Here is a 19,051-nt window from a genome sequence, read left to right on the forward strand (position 1 = left end):
TCTGCCTCTACCACCCTCTCAGGCAGTGAGTTCCAGACTCCCACCACCCTCCGGGTGAAAAAAAATGTCCTCACTTCCACTCTAATCCTTCTACCAATCACTTTAAATCTATGCCCCCGGTTATTGACCCCTCCGCTAAGGGAAATAGGTCCTTCCTATCCACTCTATCTAGGCCATTCATAATTTTGTACGCCTCAATCAAATCACCCCTCAGCCTCTTCTGTTCCAAGGAAAACAACCCCAGCCTATCCAATCATTCCTCATAGCTAAAATGTTCCAGACCTGGCAACATCCTCATAAATCTCCTCAGCACCCTCTCTAGTGCAATTACATCCTTCCTGTAATGTGGTGACCAGAACTGTGTGCAGTACTCAAGCTGTGGCCTAACTAGTGTTTTATACAGTTCCAGCATAATATCCTTGCTTTTATATTCTATGCCTCAGCTAATAAAGGAAAGCATTCCATATGACTTCTTAACCACCTTATCTACCTGTCCTGCTACCTTCATGGATCTGTGGACATGCACTCCAAGGTCCTTCATTTTCTCTACACCTCTCAGTATCCTCCCATTTATTGTGTATTCCCTTGCCTTGTTTGCCCTCCCCAATTGCATTACCTCACACTTCTCCGGATTGAACTCCATTTGCCACTTTTCTGCCCATCTGACCAGTCCATTGATATCTTCCTGCGGTCTACAGCTTTCCTCCTCACTATCAACCACACGGCCTATCTTTGTGTCATCCGCAAATTTCTTAATCATGCCCCCTACGTTTAAGTCCAAATCATTAGTGTATACCGCAAAAAGCAAAGGACCTAGTACCGAGCCCTGTGCCATTGGAAACAGCCTTCCAGTCGCAAAAACACCTGTCGACCTTTGCTTCCTGCCACTGAGCCAATTTTGGATCCAATTTGCCACATTTCCTTGGATCCCATGGGCTTTACTTTTTTGACCAATCTGCCATGTGGGATCTTGTCAAAAAGCCTTGCTAAAATCCATGTAGACTACATCAAATTACACTACCCTCATCAATCCTCTTTGTCACCGCCTCGGAAAATTCAAGTAAGTCAGACACGACCTCCCCTTAACAAATCCGTGTTGGCTATCCTTGATTAGTCCATGCCTTTCTAAGTGACAGTTTGTCCTGTGCCTCAGAATTGTTTCCAATAATTTGCCCACCACCGAGGTTAGGCTGACTGGCCTGTAATTACTCGGTTTATCCTTCGATCCCTTTTTAAACAATGGAACAATGTTAGCAGTCCTCCAATCCTCCGGCACTACGCCTGTAACCAGTGAAGTTTGGAAAATGATTGTTAAAGCCTCCGCTATTTCCTCCCTGGCTTCTTTTGACAGCCTGGGATACATTTCATCTGGCCCTGGTGATTTATTCAGTTTCAAAGATACTAATCCCCTTAATACTCTGACTATCCCATCCAATGTTTCACACTCCTCCTCCTTAACTTCAATCCCTGTATCATCCCTCTCCTTTGTGAAGACAGATGCAAAGTATTCATTAAGAACCAAACCCACATCTTCCACCTCCACACATAGTTTACCTTTTTGGTCTCTAATAGGCCCCACTCTTTCCTTCGTTATCCTCTTGCTCTTAATGTATTTATAAAACATCTTTGGGTTTTCTTTGATTTTACCTGCTAATATTTTTTCATGCCCTCTCTTTGCTTTCCTAATTTCCTTTTTAACTTCACCCCTGCACTTTGTATACTCCTCTAATCTTTCCATAGTATTGAGTTCCCAGTGTCTATCATAGGCTTTCTTTTTCTGCCTTATCTTACCCTCAATGCTTCTTGACATCCAGGGGGCTCTAAATTTGGCAGCCCCTCCCTTTTTCTTTGTGGGGCATGTTTACCCTGAACCCTTTGAATCACCCCTTTGATTGTCTCCCACTGCTCTGACACCGATTTACCTTCAAGTAGCTGTTCCCAGTTTACTTCTGTTAAATCATTTCTCAGTTTAATAAAATTGGCCTTTCCCCAATTGAAAACTTTAACTCCTGCTCTGTCTTTGTCGTTTTCCATAACTATGCTAAAACTAACTGTATTATTGATCACTACCACCAAAATGCTCTCCCACTACTACTTCTTCCACCTGCCCCTCTTCATTTCCAAGAACTAAATCCAGAACTGCCCCCCCTCTTGTTGGGCATGTGGGTAGGTAACTACATCCGCAGATGGAAAGGGGGAGCAGCAGGAAACTATCTCAGTGTGTGTGTGTGTGGGGTGGGACGGGGCGTTCCAAACTAACTCAGTGGGGCAGTAGGGTTGCAACCTATCTCTGCCAGAGGGTGAGGATTGGTTGAAAAACTGTCTTGGCTATGAAAAACATCTTTGGGGAGGTGGAACACTGCCTTAGCTGGGGGAAGTGCTCTAACTGGGAGAACCTTATTAGAATATTATCTACAGGTCTCACAGACAATTACAGATGTAACGGGGGTATGGACACAATTAGCATTGAAAACTTCAAAAGCAATGTTGACAAGATGGCAGGACACACCAACTTTAATAATACTAGTAGCTTTCTTATTGGTTGCTGATGAAATATCAGAGGAACTGAACCATACTTGAAAATTTTATTCAGAATTATATAAAAACAGTGGGGATTCAATAAAAAGAAAAAAAAATCACGTATAGTGCCTAACACCTCAGGATGTCCCAAAGCGCTTTATTGCCAGTGAAGTACTTTTGAAGTGCAGTCACTGTTGTAATGTAGGAAATGTGGCAGCTGATTTACACACAGCCAGGTCCCACAAACAGCAATGAAATACATAACTAGATAATTTGTTCTTTTTAAGGTGTTGCTTGAGAGACAAACGTTTGTCAGGATACTGGGGGAACTCCCAAGCTCTTCTTCAAATAGTACTGTGGGATCCTTTACATCCACCTGAGAGGGCAGATAGGGCCTCAGTTTAACTTCTTATCTGAAAGACGGTACCTCCGACAGCGCAACACTCTCCCAGTACTGCACTGAAGTGCCGGCCTAGATTATGTGCTCAATTCTCTGGAGTGGGGCTTGAACGTTACCACTGAGGTAAAGCTGACACCTGGGTTTCTCCTAAAAGTTATAAGTTAAAATTAATCAATGAAATGAAAACAGTGGTCATGTGATAGTAATAGGTTTGGACATTTAATCCAACGTGCATGTATGCATTAATGGAAAGGAGCAGATATTTAATCAAATAGGATTCCCGTATATTTATTAATAAAATAAATAGAAGTAATAAAATATGCTTTCCTGAAAAACTTAATTAAATAAACTAGAGATTTATTTGAACAGGAGTAGAATAAAGTTTATTAAAGAAATAAAAGGAATAAATACATGATTGCAACAAAATGTATTGATGAAATAAAAGTTGTGAATATTATTAAATTAATTATGATACAGATGGGAGTGGACCAGAAATTAAAAAAATAATTTTGAAACTAAAGGTGAGACGGGGGATTGGATGGAGATATTTTAAAATCAGTTTATGCTGTAGAGGGGGAATGGGATCTAAGAAATGGGGCCAGACTATTTTATTCCAGTTGGGAGCTGGCGTGAGTAGTAGGTATGTTCTAGGAAGATTTTGCACAACCGGATTGAGGGGTGGGGGCAGAAAATGTGGACTGAGGAGTAGGATTGTGCCGGTAAAATTTTTAGGTTTTTTTTATTTGGAGCTGAGATTGTGGTCAGATAATTATTGTTCATTATTGTTGGAAGTGTGGCATGGATTTCTGGCGAGGGGCTGGTCCAGAATGAGGAAATCAGGGTGGTTTTTTTGGTCATTGGGAACACGGCTATCCAGGGAGCAGCTCCACCTCAGGAATTACTTTATTGCTTCAGTGAATTACATCATCTTGCAGCCTCAACATGATGTTTTGACAAATCTTAAAAGCCACACTTCTGCCATTTGATTCTGATCAAAATTGTTGTGGATCACTAGAATCATATTAGGATAAAACTTACTGATGATAATATGCTCCAAAATATAAGACTAATTAGACCATTCTGTTTCCAGTTTTCTTTCAAGCTAATATCACATTTGCTTCCACAATATCTATATTTGCTGCTCCCTAATCCTTCAGATTTGCCTGTGGCTCCACAACCTCCCGGTCGGATCATCTAATATGTTTTTAGTTCCCACCCATCCTCCTCTGCCTCCACCCCATATCCTGATACCCTTCAATCTGCAACATCCGCCTCTGCTTTACTCCCTATAACTTTCCCATTGCGCTGCCTCTTTACTGTAGTTGCTTTTTTGCCCACCAAAATAATGCTGATTTTCCTAATACTCCACGGTGACCCCTAATACTACTCTCTGCCCATCATCACCTGGCTAAGACCAGTGAGGTCCCACTAATGTGCAATTGTGTTCATTTGCCCCCTGACATACCTCTCGCTCCCTAGATCTCCCTCCCACAGCCTAATAGAATAGAATCATAGAAAGGTTACAGCATGGAAGGAGGCCATTCGTCCCATCGAGTCCATGCTGGCTCTATGCAAGAGCAATCCAGCTAGTTCCACTTCTCCACCCTTTCCCCGTAGGCCCTGCAAATATTTCCTTTCAAGTACTTATCCAGTTCCCTTTTGAAGGCCATGATTGAATCTGCCTCCACCACCCCCTCGGGCAGTGCATTCCAGATCCTAACCACACGCTGTGTAAAAAAGTTTTTCCTCATGTCACCTTTGGTTCTTTTGCCAATCACCTTAAATCTATGTCCTCTGGTCCTTGACCCTTCTGCCAATGGGAACAGTTTCTCTCTATCTACTCTGTCTAGACCCTTCAGGATTTTGAATACCTCTATCAAATCTCCTCGCAACCGTCTCTGAACCAAGGAGAACAACCCCAGCTTCTCCAGTCTATCCACGTAACTAAAGTCCCTCATCCCTGGAATCATTCTAGTAAATCTCTTCCGCACCCTCTCTAAGGCCCTCACATCTTTCCTGAAGTTCGGTGCCCAGAACTGGACACGATACTCCAGTTGTGGCTGAACCAGTGTTTTATAAAGGTTCATCATGACTTTTGTACTCTATGCCTCTATTTATAAATGATGTGGAGATGCCGGTGATGGACTGGGGTTGACAAATGTAAGGAATCTTACAACACCAGGTTATAGTCCAACTGTTTTATTTGAAAATCACAAGCTTTCAGAGGCTTTCTCCTTCGTCAGGTGACTTGCTCACCTGACGAAGGAGAAAGCCTCTGAAAGCTTGTGATTTTCAAATAAAACAGTTGGACTATAACCTGGTGTTGTAAGATTCCTTACATCTATTTATAAAGCCCAGGATCCCGTATGCTTTTTTAACCACTTTCTCAACCTGCCTTGCTACCTTCAACGATTTGTGCACATATACCCCAGATCTCTCTGTTCCTGTACCCCTTTTAGAGTTGTGCCCTCTAGTTTATTTTGCCTCTCCTCGTAGCTTTCTGCTGCTCACCACCACCTAACCTGCCCCTCCACCTCACTTTCTAACATGCTCCTCCTTACCTACTGCATTCGTATCGGGTGAGCACACATTTTGTGTGTGGAAATTTATGAAATTCTAAATTTGCTGCATTGAGCCGTGCAGCGTGAAGTAGTGGGTGCCAGAGAAGCCTCCTGGCGCTATTGTGTATGCCGTGAACGGCAACACTTATATCAGCTGAGAACAGCAGGCTGAGGAGGGCAACATCAACAGAGGGCCGGGGGTGGTGAAAGTTGTGGGACGCCGGGCACCCCGGGCTGAGGAGTGAGAAAGGTCGTGTGAGCGGCTGGGGATTGGGGGCCTAAAGGCTCGAGAACGGGGCGGGGGTCGGGGAGTGGGACTCGGACTAAAGCTGAACGAGCAGGCAGGCAGGAAACAGAAGAAAGGTAGGATAAAGAAAGGTTAAAATATTTTAAAATACTGATGCAAAAGAAAATTAAGGTTAAAATTTATTTGCACAGAAAGCAATGTGGCATCGGAGCTGGAAGATAACGATGAGATTTCTGTCCCCATGTGGGTCTGTGGGCAAACTCCATCCAACCTTCTGAATAGGGTCACAGACTTATGTGACTGAAAAAAGAGGTCGTGTCTATTTCCAAGGTAATTCGTTTTTGTTACCGACAGGAAGTGGGAGGACAATTCTCATCCAACCATTTGTCTGGAATGTGTAATTGGATCCAGTTTGCTGCAGAGTAATTCAAGTTCTCTACAATGTGTAATTTGATCCAGTCATTGTCAGGCAGGCTACAGAGTTCAGACAAGGCACGGCGCTGACACTATCTAGTTCAGAGAACAGACAGCGCTGACACTACCGAGCTCACAGAACACACAGGGCTAACACTACCGAGCTCACAGAACACACAGGGCTAACACTACCGAGCTCACAGAACACACAGGGCTAACACTACCAAGTTCAGAGAACACACAAGGCTAACACCACCGAGTTTAGAGAAATGTAAGGAATCTTACAACACCAGGTTATAGTCCAACTGTTTTATTTGAAAATCACAAGCTTTCGGAGGCTTTCTCCTTCGTCAGGTGAGTGTGGGATTCGGATTCCATGGAAGGTTGCCGCATTTATAGTCAGAGAACAATACCTGGTGATTGCAGATAATCTTTCCAACTGCCCGTTGTCAAGGCAATCGAAGTGTTCAGACAGAGAGATGTTACCTACAGGACCACCGAATACACAAACGGCCAGAACAAAAGACAGACAGAGAGAGAGAGAGAGAAACATCCGAAAGGAAGAGAAAGACAGCGAATGACCCGTTGTATTAAAAACAGATAACTTTTTTTCGCTGGTGGGGTTACGTGCAGCGTGACATGAACCCAAGATCCCGGTTGAGGCCGTCCTCATGGGTGCGGAACTTGGCTATCAATTTCTGCTCGACGATTTTGTGTTGTCGAGAACAGTTTAGAGAACACACAGGGCTAACACTACCGAGTTCAGAGAACACACAGGGCTAACACTACCGAGTTCAGAGAACACACAGGGCTAACACTACCGAGTTTAGAGAACAAACAGGGCTAACACTACCAAGTTCAGAGAACAAACAGCGCTGACACTACCGAGTTCAGGGAACGCACAGGGCTAACACTACCGAGTTTAGAGAACAAACAGGGCTAACACTACCAAGTTCAGAGAACAAACAGCGCTAACACTACCGAGTTCAGGGAACGCACAGGGCTAACACTACCGAGTTTAGAGAACACACAGGGCTAACACTACCAAGTTCAGAGAACAAACAGGGCTAACACTACCGAGTTCAGGGAACGCACAGCGCTGACACTACCGAGTTTAGAGAACACACAGGGCTAACACTACCAAGTTCAGAGAACAAACAGGGCTAACACTACCGAGTTCAGAGAACACACAGGGCTAACACTACCGAGTTTAGAGAACACACAGGGCTAACGCTACCGAGATTAGAGAACACACAGGGCTAACACTACCGAGTTCAGAGAACGCACAGTGCTGACACTACCGAGTTTAGAGAACACACAGGGCTAACACTACCAAGTTCAGAGAACAAACAGGGCTAACACTACCGAGTTCAGAGAATGCAAAGCACTAACGCTATCGAGTTCAGAGAACGCACAGCGTTAACACTACCGAATTCAGAGAACGCACAGCGCTGACACTACCGAGTTTAGAGAACACACAGGGCTAACACTAACAAGTTCAGAGAACAAACAGGGCTAACACAACCGAGTTCAGAGAACGCACAGCACTAATGCTACCGAGTTCAGAGAACGCACAGCACTAATGCTACCGAGTTCAGAGAACGCACAGCGCTGACACTACTGAGTTCAGAGAACGCACAGCGCTGACACTACTGAGTTCAGAGAACGCACAGCACTAACGCTACGGAGTTCAGAGAACGCACAGCACTAACGCTACGGAGTTCAGAGAACGCACAGCACTAACGCTACGGAGTTCAGAGAACGCACAGCACTAACGCTATGGAGTTCAGAGAACGCACAGCACTAACGCTATGGAGTTCAGAGAACGCACAGCACTAACGCTACGGAGTTCAGAGAACGCACAGCACTAACGCTACCGAGTTCAGAGAACGCACAGCACTGACGCTACCGATTTCAGAGAACACACAGCACTAATGCTACCGAGTTCAGAGAACGCACAGCGCTGACACTACCGAGTTCAGAGAACGCACTGCGCTGACTCTACCGAGTTCAGAGAACACACAGCACTAACGTTACCGAGTTCAGAGAACGCACAGCGCTGACACTACCGAGTTCAGAGAACGCAGAGCGCTGACACTACCGAGTTCAGAGAACGCACAGCGCTGACACTACTGAGTTCAGAGAACGCACAGCACTAACGCTACCGAGTTCAGAGAACGCACAGCACTAACACTACCGAGTTCAGAGAACGCACTGCGCTGACTCTACCGAGTTCAGAGAACACACAGCACTAACGCTACCGAGTTCAGAGAACGCACAGCGCTGACACTACCGAGTTCAGAGAACGCACAGCGCTGACACTACCGAGTTTAGAGAACACACAGGGCTAACACTACCGAGTTTAGAGAACACACAGGGCTAACACTACCAAGTTCAGAGAACAAACAGGGCTAACACAACCGAGTTCAGAGAACGCACAGCACTAACGCTACCGAGTTCAGAGAACGCACAGCACTAATGCTACCGAGTTCAGAGAACGCACAGCGCTGACACTACTGAGTTCAGAGAACGCACAGCGCTGACACTACTGAGTTCAGAGAACGCACAGCACTAACGCTACGGAGTTCAGAGAACGCACAGCACTAACGCTACGGAGTTCAGAGAACGCACAGCACTAACGCTATGGAGTTCAGAGAACGCACAGCACTAACGCTACGGAGTTCAGAGAACGCACAGCACTAACGCTACCGAGTTCAGAGAACGCACAGCACTGACGCTACCGAGTTCAGAGAACACACAGCACTAATGCTACCGAGTTCAGAGAACGCACAGCGCTGACACTACCGAGTTCAGAGAACGCACTGCGCTGACTCTACCGAGTTCAGAGAACACACAGCACTAACGCTACCGAGTTCAGAGAACACACAGCACTAACGCTACCGAGTTCAGAGAACGCACAGCGCTGACACTACCGAGTTCAGAGAACGCAGAGCGCTGACACTACCGAGTTCAGAGAACGCACAGCGCTGACACTACTGAGTTCAGAGAACGCACAGCACTAACGCTACCGAGTTCAGAGAACGCACAGCACTAACACTACCGAGTTCAGAGAACGCACTGCGCTGACTCTACCGAGTTCAGAGAACACACAGCACTAACGCTACCGAGTTCAGAGAACGCACAGCGCTGACACTACCGAGTTCAGAGAACGCACAGCGCTGACACTACCGAGTTTAGAGAACACACAGGGCTAACACTACCGAGTTTAGAGAACACACAGGGCTAACACTACCAAGTTCAGAGAACAAACAGCGCTAACACTACCGAGTTCAGAGAACGCACAGTGCTGACACTACCGAGTTTAGAGAACACACAGGGCTAACACTACCAAGTTCAGAGAACAAACAGGGCTAACACTACCGAGTTCAGAGAACGCACAGCACTAACGCTACCGAGTTCAGAGAACGCACAGCACTAATGCTACCGAGTTCAGAGAATGCACAGCGCTGACACTACTGAGTTCAGAGAACGCACAGCACTAACGCTACGGAGTTCAGAGAACGCACAGCACTAACGCTATGGAGTTCAGAGAACGCACAGCACTAACACTACCGAGTTCAGAGAACGCACAGCACTAACGCTACGGAGTTCAGAGAACGCACAGCACTAACGCTACCGAGTTCAGAGAATGCACAGCACTAACGCTACCGAGTTCAGAGAACGCACAGCACTGACGCTACCGAGTTCAGAGAACACACAGCACTAATGCTACCGAGTTCAGAGAACGCACAGCGCTGACACTACCGAGTTCAGAGAACGCACTGCGCTGACTCTACCGAGTTCAGAGAACACACAGCACTAACGCTACCGAGTTCAGAGAACGCACAGCGCTGACACTACCGAGTTCAGAGAACGCAGAGCGCTGACACTACCGAGTTCAGAGAACGCACAGCGCTGACACTACTGAGTTCAGAGAACGCACAGCACTAACACTACCGAGTTCAGAGAACGCACAGCGCTGACACTACCGAGTTCAGAGAACGCAGAGCGCTGACACTACCGAGTTCAGAGAACGCACAGCGCTGACACTACTGAGTTCAGAGAACGCACAGCACTAACACTACCGAGTTCAGAGAACGCACAGCGCTGACACTACCGAGTTCAGAGAACACACAGCACTAACGCTACCGAGTTCAGAGAACGCACAGCGCTGACACTACCGAGTTCAGAGAACGCACAGCGCTGACACTACCGAGTTCAGAGAACGCACAGCGCTGACACTACCGAGTTCAGAGAACGCAGAGCGCTGACACTACCGAGTTCAGATAGGAAGGGGTGAAGCCATGGAGGGATTTCAACATGAGGATGAGAATTTTAAAATCAATGTGTTGGTGGACTTGGAGCCAATGTAGGTCAGTGAGCACAGGGGTGATGGGTGGACGAGACTTGCTGCGAGTTAGGATACCTGCAGCAGAGTTTTGGATGAGCTCAAGTATATTGAGGGTGGAAGATAGGAGGCTGGCCAGGAGAGTTTTGGAGTAGTCGAGTCTGGAGGTAACAAAGGCACGGATGAGGCATTGAGCAGCAGATGGGCTGAGGCAGGGGCTTAGACGGGCAATGTTGTGGAGGTGGAAGTAGGTGGTCTTTGTGATGGAGAGGATATGGGGTCAGAAGCTCAGCTCAGGGTCAATTAGGATGCCGAGGTTGCGAACAGTCTGTTTCAGCCTGAGACAGTGGCCAAGGCGTGGGTGGAATCAGTAGCGAGGGAACAGAGTTTGTGGCGGGAACTGGTCTTCCCAACGTTTATTTGGAGGAATTTGCAGTTCATCCAAGACTGGATGTTGGACAAGCAGTCTGACAACATAGAGGGGGCAGTGGAGGGGTGATGGTGAGGTAGAGCTGGGTGTCATCAGTATACATGTGGAGCCTGCCATTATGTCTTTGGATGATATCGCCAAGGGGCAGCTTGTAGATGAGAAATAGGATGGAACCAAGGATAGATCCACGGGGGACTCCAGAGGTAACTGTGCAGGGGCAGGAAGAGAAGCCGCTGCAGGAGATTCTCTGGCTATGACTGGATAGGTAATAGTGTAACAAAGCAAGGGCATTCCCACTCAGCTAGGGAACAGAGGAGAGCATTGGAGAAGGATGGTGTGGTCAACCATGTTTAAAAACTACTGAAATAAAGATGAGGAAGAATAGTACACCATGGCCACAGTCACAGAGGATGTCACTATTGACTATGATTAGGGCCGAAACCTGATCGGAGAGGTTCAAACATGAAGTTGTGGGAAAGGTGGCAGACAGGTATAGGGCCAACGGACGGCAGCATTGCCTTCTACTCCAAGGCTGCAGATAACACACAGTGTCTTTTGGAACACAGGTGATAGCTGTTGGGAATTGCAGGCAACACAAACTGCACAGTGCCCCCTCTTCACTCTTTCAGCTGCTCTGCCAGTTGGGTTATGTGTATCTATGAATGCTGGTCATCCTCCTTCTATTGCTTCTCTTCATTCAAAAAAAAAAGAGCTCAGAAGATAACTATGGATGAGCAAGGCCATTTGGCTCACCTTGAATCAAGTGTTTGTGTGAAGAATGATTTCTTGATATCATTCCTACATTTGGAGCCACGTTATTATCTCCTATACTGGCAATCCTCCTTGTGGCTTTTCTCTGCACTGGCCACAGCACATCAGTAGCTCCCTTGTGTCTCAGTGACGAACACTGCACAAGGGAGTCAAGGTGTGGTCTGAGCAGCAGATTGTTCACAACTTCCTCTGACATAAAGGTCTGGACTTTCCTTATGAAAATCACCCACTTCTGGGTGGTGGTCTGGCAAGTGAAGTGGGGCAGGGCACCTCAGGCAAAACTCCGCATCAGAACTGGCCACCTCTATTTCTGCCATGCTTTCTCTCCCATAACCCCTCTGAGGCCCTGATCATTCTGCTGGCAGTGCACCCACTGGAATCAAATGAACAGGTTGGGGTGGGGGTGGGGGGGGGGTGGAGTTTGCTAAATTCAAACACACGGGCAGTAACTGTTGCTACTACAGAAATGACAACTGCTCTTATACCCTCCTAATGTCTGGCTGGCGGCTATATTGATCTCCTTGACTGCCACAGGAACATAGGAATAGGAGTAGGCCATTGAGCCCCTCGAGCCTGTTCTGCCATTCATTTAGATCATGATTGATCTGTATCTTAATTCTATTTACCCACCTTGGTTCCATATCCCTTAGTACCCTTGCCTAACAAAAATCTATCAATCTCAGTTTTGAAATTTTCAACTGAGCTAGTCTCAACAGCTTTTTGGGGGAGACAGTTCCAGATTTCCACTACCCTTGGTGTGAAGAAGTGTATTCTAACATCACCCTTGAACGGCCAAGCTCTAATTTTAAGGTTATGCCCCTTTGTTCTGGACTCTCCCACCAGAGGAAATAGTTTCTCTCTATCTACCCTTTCAAATCCATTAATCATCTTAAACAGTTCAATTAGATCACCCCTTAATCTTCTATACTCAAGGGAATACAAGCCTAGTCTATGCAACCTGTCCTCATAATTTGACCTTTTTAGCCCTGGTATCATTCTGGTGAATTTGCTCTGCATCCCATCCAAGGCCAATATATCCTTCCTGAGGTGCGGTGCCCAGAACCAGAGCTTTATATAACTGCAACATTACTTCTAACCCTTTGTATTCCAGCCCTCTTGAGGTAAAGGCGAACATTCCATTAGCCTTTTATATTATTTTTTGTACCTGTCCACTATCTTGTAGTGATTTCTGTACTTGGATCCCTAAATCTCTCTGCTCCTTCACAGTTCCTAGCTTCTTGCCATTTAGAAAATACACTGATCTATCTTTCTTAGGTCCAAAGTGGATGACCTCACACTTTCCCACATTAAACTCCATCAGCCACAGTTTTGCCCACTCACCTAATCTATCAATGTCCCTTTCCAACTTTCTGCTCCCATCTACACTATTTACTGTGCCACCTAACTTAGTGTCATCAGCAAATTTAGATGGACGGCTCTTTATTCCTTCATCTAAGTCATTTATAAATATAGTGAAAAGCTGTGGCCCCAGTACAGATCCCTGGGGGACACCACTAGTCACATCCTGCCAATTTGAGTACATACCCATTACCCCTACTCTCCGTCTCCTACCTCCTAACCAATTCCCGATCCAAGCCAGTAGGTTGCCTTCAATTCCATACGCTCTCTTATGTGGAATCTTGTCGAATGCCTTCTGGAGTCCATATAAATAATATCGATAGACACTCCCTTATCTACCACATCTGTTACCTCCTCAAAAAATTCAACTAGGTTCATTAGAGATGACTTACCCTTTGCAAACCCATGCTGAATCTCTCTGATCAGCTCATATTTGTCCAAGTGCTCAGTCACACTGTCCCTAATAACAGATTCTAGTAACTTCCCCACAACTGACATTAGACTAATTGGCCAAAATTTCCTAGTCGATCTCCCGTACCCATCTTAAATAATGGAGTCACCAGGGTCTCCCTCACTTCACGTCCTGCCTTTCTCAATGCATTGCAGATGTGGATTCTGGACTCGTCCAATTGTCCCATCATCAGCACCATGAGAGAAGAGACTGGCTCCAGTACCTGAAAGCGAGAACAATGCTTCTGTATCATTGATCTTTAACACCCTTGGAATCCTCAGATAAGACCTCTTGCTTATGTCACCTCTGGGGAGAGACAGATGTCTACTCAAAGTTGCCTCCCAGCTGCTCCTGCTCACTGCTGCTCTGGGATCCACCCAGTAATATCTGCTCTGGGTCAGTAATACTGCCTCCCTGAATGGGTGTATCTGAGCTGTTGCTTGAGTAAACAAGATGCCATGACAGAATGGGTGGATTAGGCGCAGTAAGAGTCCTTCTGGAGACATCAGGCTGCTCAGATGTTTAGTTCACTAAGCACTGAGGGATGCAAAGGACAACCAACTGACTTGTGCATCATAAGATTGTGCTGCTGTTTAATATCGCAGGGTTTCCCCGCACCTTGTCGAGAGCTGACTGCTGCCATTGTAAAGGCTTTACTGTGATTCTCACAGAATTATGGCACTTGCCCAACTGGAGGTGGGTGGAATTCGTTGAAGTGTCATGCACCAAAGTACTAAGAGAACTTAGTGAGGAGGCAAAAAAGTAGTTCTGTGGCCAGACAGTAGCTACTTCCCTGGTTTAGGGCTGACCAGATGGACAAGCAGGTGAATTAAATAGCCATGAAGACTGGCCAGTCTGGCAAGTCAGGCCCCACTCTATAGTGGGCTGCATGGCTCCAATTTGTGCCAGTTGTTGTGAACCTATGGCACACTATTAGCATGAACTGTAAAAACTCCCATGAAACTCCCGTCTGCTGGAGGAATGAGGCCTCCATATTGAGCAGCCTCCCACTTCGCTTTGCCTCTGAAAACACTTCATGCCAGGCCGACCCAGCAATTGACTTGTGGGCCCTTTCAAATATGTGACCCATAAACGGGCAGTGCAAGATCATGCCGCGTGCTGTAACCGTTTCTCTGAGGCTGAATTTGACAAATCCACAGCACTGACTACTTTACATAATTTGAGCTGCAAGGTTGGTTTAGTGAGGGCGCATTTCATTCATCGAGAATGGATGCTCCTGCTCTCCCCCCTCCTCCGTGCTCCTGTTCTCTCTCCCACTCCATATTCCTACTCTTCCCTTGCCCCCCCACCACGTGCTCCTGGTGCCCCCGGGCTCTCCTCTCCCCTTATAGCTACCTGCATCAGCTGTATTTTTGGCGTTCAGCACCCGGGCCATGCTTTTATTGAATGGTAGTGCGGTGCGCATGCGTAGCAAGATCAAAGTCCCGAGCTTGCGCATCACTGAAAGTGGAAGTCCTCATTCCCTGGCACTAGTCACAGCACTGAGAAAGCTGACGATGGGCTGGGCGCTCTGAATGGGAAAATCTTATTTGAGCGCCATCTACAGGTGTCACTGACAATTACAGATGTAATGGGCATCTGGACACAATTTACCAGAAATCTTAATAAGGGATGTTGACAGGTGACAGGACTTACCGATTTTAATAATATACTGGTCGCTCTCCCATGGCTTTGCTCACTGAGTCCTTCATTGACCTGATGTTTGTGTCTTCCTTAATGGGCCGGACTTTGCCGTAAAAATAACGGTGAGGCTAACAGTGCTCACCGCTTTTTCTGTGCAAATCAAACAGTAACTTCCGGTGACTGCACATGCGCAGTTAAACGGGAAGTTGCTGTTTGAGATGCGATGCTTCTCCAAAAGTTGCACGAAAACGGCATCACACCGGCTGACTCACCATATTGAATGGTGTGAAATTCCTGTACTTACCTCATAGATATGAACTAAACTCGCCACAGAAATTTAAGTCAAGTAATTTCAAGTCTAAGGACCCTTTTAACGATGTGATAAATCTTAATTATTGCCAAACAACCACTCTGCCACTGAAAATTAACTTTTACAAGAGTGGAGTCTCATTCTTTCAGATTTTAATTATTATTGGACATTTAAAAAAAATGAAATAATTTTTAAAAACTTTTTCTTTCTGTCTCTTTTGTCTCTGTCTCTTACTTCAATCTTTCTTTCCCTCTCTTTATTACACTTTCCATACCTGATTTGACATTGAATTCACTATTCCAATTTACACTTCCTGGTTCTGACTCTGCGCTTTTTTAACGATGCTTCAATCTGATTGGTTAAGGAGGCGCACAGTTGCTTGCCCTGCTCACACAGGTCCCAGATGCCCTGTAGAGGGCGCCGAGCTGAATGGCTGTTCCGTTGACAGTAACTTGCAGTGCAAAAGCTCATAGAAAGTCTATGGACAAGTGCAAGTCTAATGAACAGCTGGCGCTGAGAAATCTTTGTCTTTTATCCTGATGCGTGAATGTTCTCTGATCCTTGTATCTTTCCCTCTGTTTTTGCCTCACTTTTTGTGTTTTTGCCTGTGGCTTGATCTTTGTCTGAGTGCCTGTAGATTTCAGCGTCATTGTGCTTGATATCTTTGTCCGTGTTGCCATGATATGTCTCTATCCATATTTTCTGGATGTTTGTTTATGTGTTCCCTGATTTTTCTATCCGTGTCTCGATTGTAGTGCCTTGCTGGACTGTTTTTGTGTATATCCCCTGTAGCCTTTCTGTCTGTGCCTTGATTTTTGTCTGTCTATTGATTTGTTTGTCTATCACTATAATCCCTTTCTTTGTTTGTTTCATGATGCCTTTTTCCATGCAGTCACCTCTTTTTCTGTTTGGCTATATCTATCTCTGTCCACTCATCTCTCTCTGCCTCTGTCTCCCCAGTCTGGTTTCAGTCCCCAAATGTTTGTGTCTGTCACACACCAATTTCTCTATGACTGGAATATCTCTATCCTCAAATCTCTTTTTCAATTTCTATCCCCCAATCTCTCTCTCTCTTTAACTGGCCCCAATCTTTGTTTCTTTGTTCCAGCAATCTCTATCTTTGTCCGTATCCCCAATATCTGTCTGTCTTTGTCCCCTGTTTCTTTCTCTGGCCAATCGTTCCATAATTCCAATATGTTTGCCTTTCTGTGTCCCAGTTGTGTCTTTTTGTGGCCCAGAATCGTGATGTGGGTAAGTTGATCATAACTTTAGAGAGGAGTGATGACAGGAACAAAAAGGCTGAGAACAGCCTGCAGTTCAGGAGGGGTGGGTTTTAATAGGTATCTTGGTTAGGGGTCAGGGTATGGAGCACTGCTGGTGGTGATGAATGGCTTAAAACTGGACAGTGACTAAGCCAACTGGCAGTGCTGTAGAGAGGGGTGGTGAAAGCAACCAAGGCCCTGGGTATAGGCCGTGGATCAGGATAGGGCCATGGGGCCATGCATTGGCATCCCTTAAATGTTTCATGGGGGAGCAAGGGTATGGAGCATAGGAACATAGGAAAAGGAGTAGGCCATTCAGCCCCTCGTGCCTGCTCCGCCATTTGATAAGATCATGGCTGATCTGTGATCTAACTCCATATACCTGCCTTTGGCCCATATCCCTGAATACCTTTGGTTGCCAAAAAGCTATCTATCTCAGATTTAAATTTAGCAATTGAGCTAGTGTCAATTGCCGTTTGCGGAAGAGAGTTCCAAACTTCTACAACCCTTTGTGTGTAGAAATGTTTTCTAATCATCCACAGCAACGAACAGCCTGAGAATGAATATATTGAGGTTAACTGCAACTGCTGGGAATCATAGACATCCTTAAAACTGTAGTGACAAGAATGGAGCTGCACTACAAAGGTGTTAACGCATAGTTAAAGAGCTATATTTCTGTGGAGGTGCCAAGAGTTGAGGAACGTCTTTGGGAAAAGGGGGGAGATAGGCATTTTTAGGGGGTAAGGTCAGCATTCATGATGGGTTATTGGCACATAGGCTGAGAAATTCCTACCATTGTCTGGGATTGAAGGGCAATCCAGCCGAGGGGTGCACATAGTATTAAATAGTTTTGGAGAGGACAACAGATTTCTGACAGTCTGTTGTGAAGGAGGCTTCCCTCCTAGCATTTAGAAAACAAAACCAGAAAAAGCTGGTAATACTCAGCAAGTCAGGCAGCATATGTGGTGGAACAAGATATGGGGAGGGATAGCCTGAAAGAGGAGGGAACAGGATGAGGGCAGAGATGGGAAATGCTGACATATTTGGAAGAAGAGTTCAGGGTTGAGCAGGATGCCATTCTGCCAATTACATCAAACATTCTACTCAGGAATTCATTACCTTTACCAAAGGCTGGGAATGACTTTCCATTACTTTTCCTTTAATTTTCAGGTAAGAGATTTTTGCGTACCTCTGACTATTAGTTATTATACTATTAATTCTAACACATATATTGCCAATGCACCTTGTACTAATTTATCCAGCTTACCTTTGTCCCAGAAGGCAAAACATCCTGCTAACAATAAAGACAATGTTGACATATTGGCACACAGGCCAAAATGAATACCAATATAACCAACATGACAGCAGAAACGATAATAGTAAAGCTGGCACATAAACAATGCCGGCGACAACTGTATCAATTAAATATGCAACTGAAACCAAGATTAACTGAGATTAGAATTCATTCCTACTGGGCTACAATTCTATGGGCATTGGGCCCCCTCAGTACCTTGCCCAAGTTTCCCATTCTTCGGGGCCGATTTTCGGATGGCTGAGCGGGTGCGATGGGGGCGGGCCCCTAAAATGGCGGAATCCTGGAGCAGGTTTGGAGCCCGGCTACAAACCGCTGACTTCCGCATGCGGGACTCCCACCGGCAATTAAAGCCGTCGGGATGCTACTTTACATAGTTATTTAGATAGTTGAGGTACTTGACAGACCTCATTGACTGGAGATTTTGGCAGGAGTGCAATTTTGAAGGATCCTAAGCGTGTTTCCCATGCAGTGGGAGACACTCCCTGTTGGAGCAGACGTGTTTCAGCCAGCAGGAGATGCAAAGCATTAATTGACAGGTGGGGGGAATACCTCATTTATTGCAGCAGGGCACTCTGTCACTTCAGACAAAGTTTTAGCTGCAACACCTTTGTCTTTCCACTCAAAATTCTTAATTTATACCCTAAACTCTGCTGTGCAAACACATTTACCTACTTTGCAGACCCCCTCAAACCCCCACTGTCAGGATGGGGGGCGCCATAGCTGCATTCATCACTTCATCCGAGGACGAGCAACATCACCAGCCTCGCCAGGCATGCCATCCACCTTCGCCACGTGGAGCTCCACAACACAGTGCTGCACCACAGGCACCTGCACAACAGCAGGGAGGGCAACAACAGAGAGAGTGGCGTCGCAGGAGGCACTACCCTTGCCACAGGGTCTACAGACCGAGGCTCAGCTTCCTTGTCCTCTCTGAGGAGCAGTGCATTCGGAGACTCAGACTCAGTCGCCAGGTAGTCATGGACATCTGCAGCCTTCTTAATGCTGAGTTGCTCCCGGCT

This window comes from Heptranchias perlo, chromosome 10 (genome assembly GCF_035084215.1).
Source record: "Heptranchias perlo isolate sHepPer1 chromosome 10, sHepPer1.hap1, whole genome shotgun sequence".
NCBI lineage: Eukaryota > Metazoa > Chordata > Chondrichthyes > Hexanchiformes > Hexanchidae > Heptranchias > Heptranchias perlo.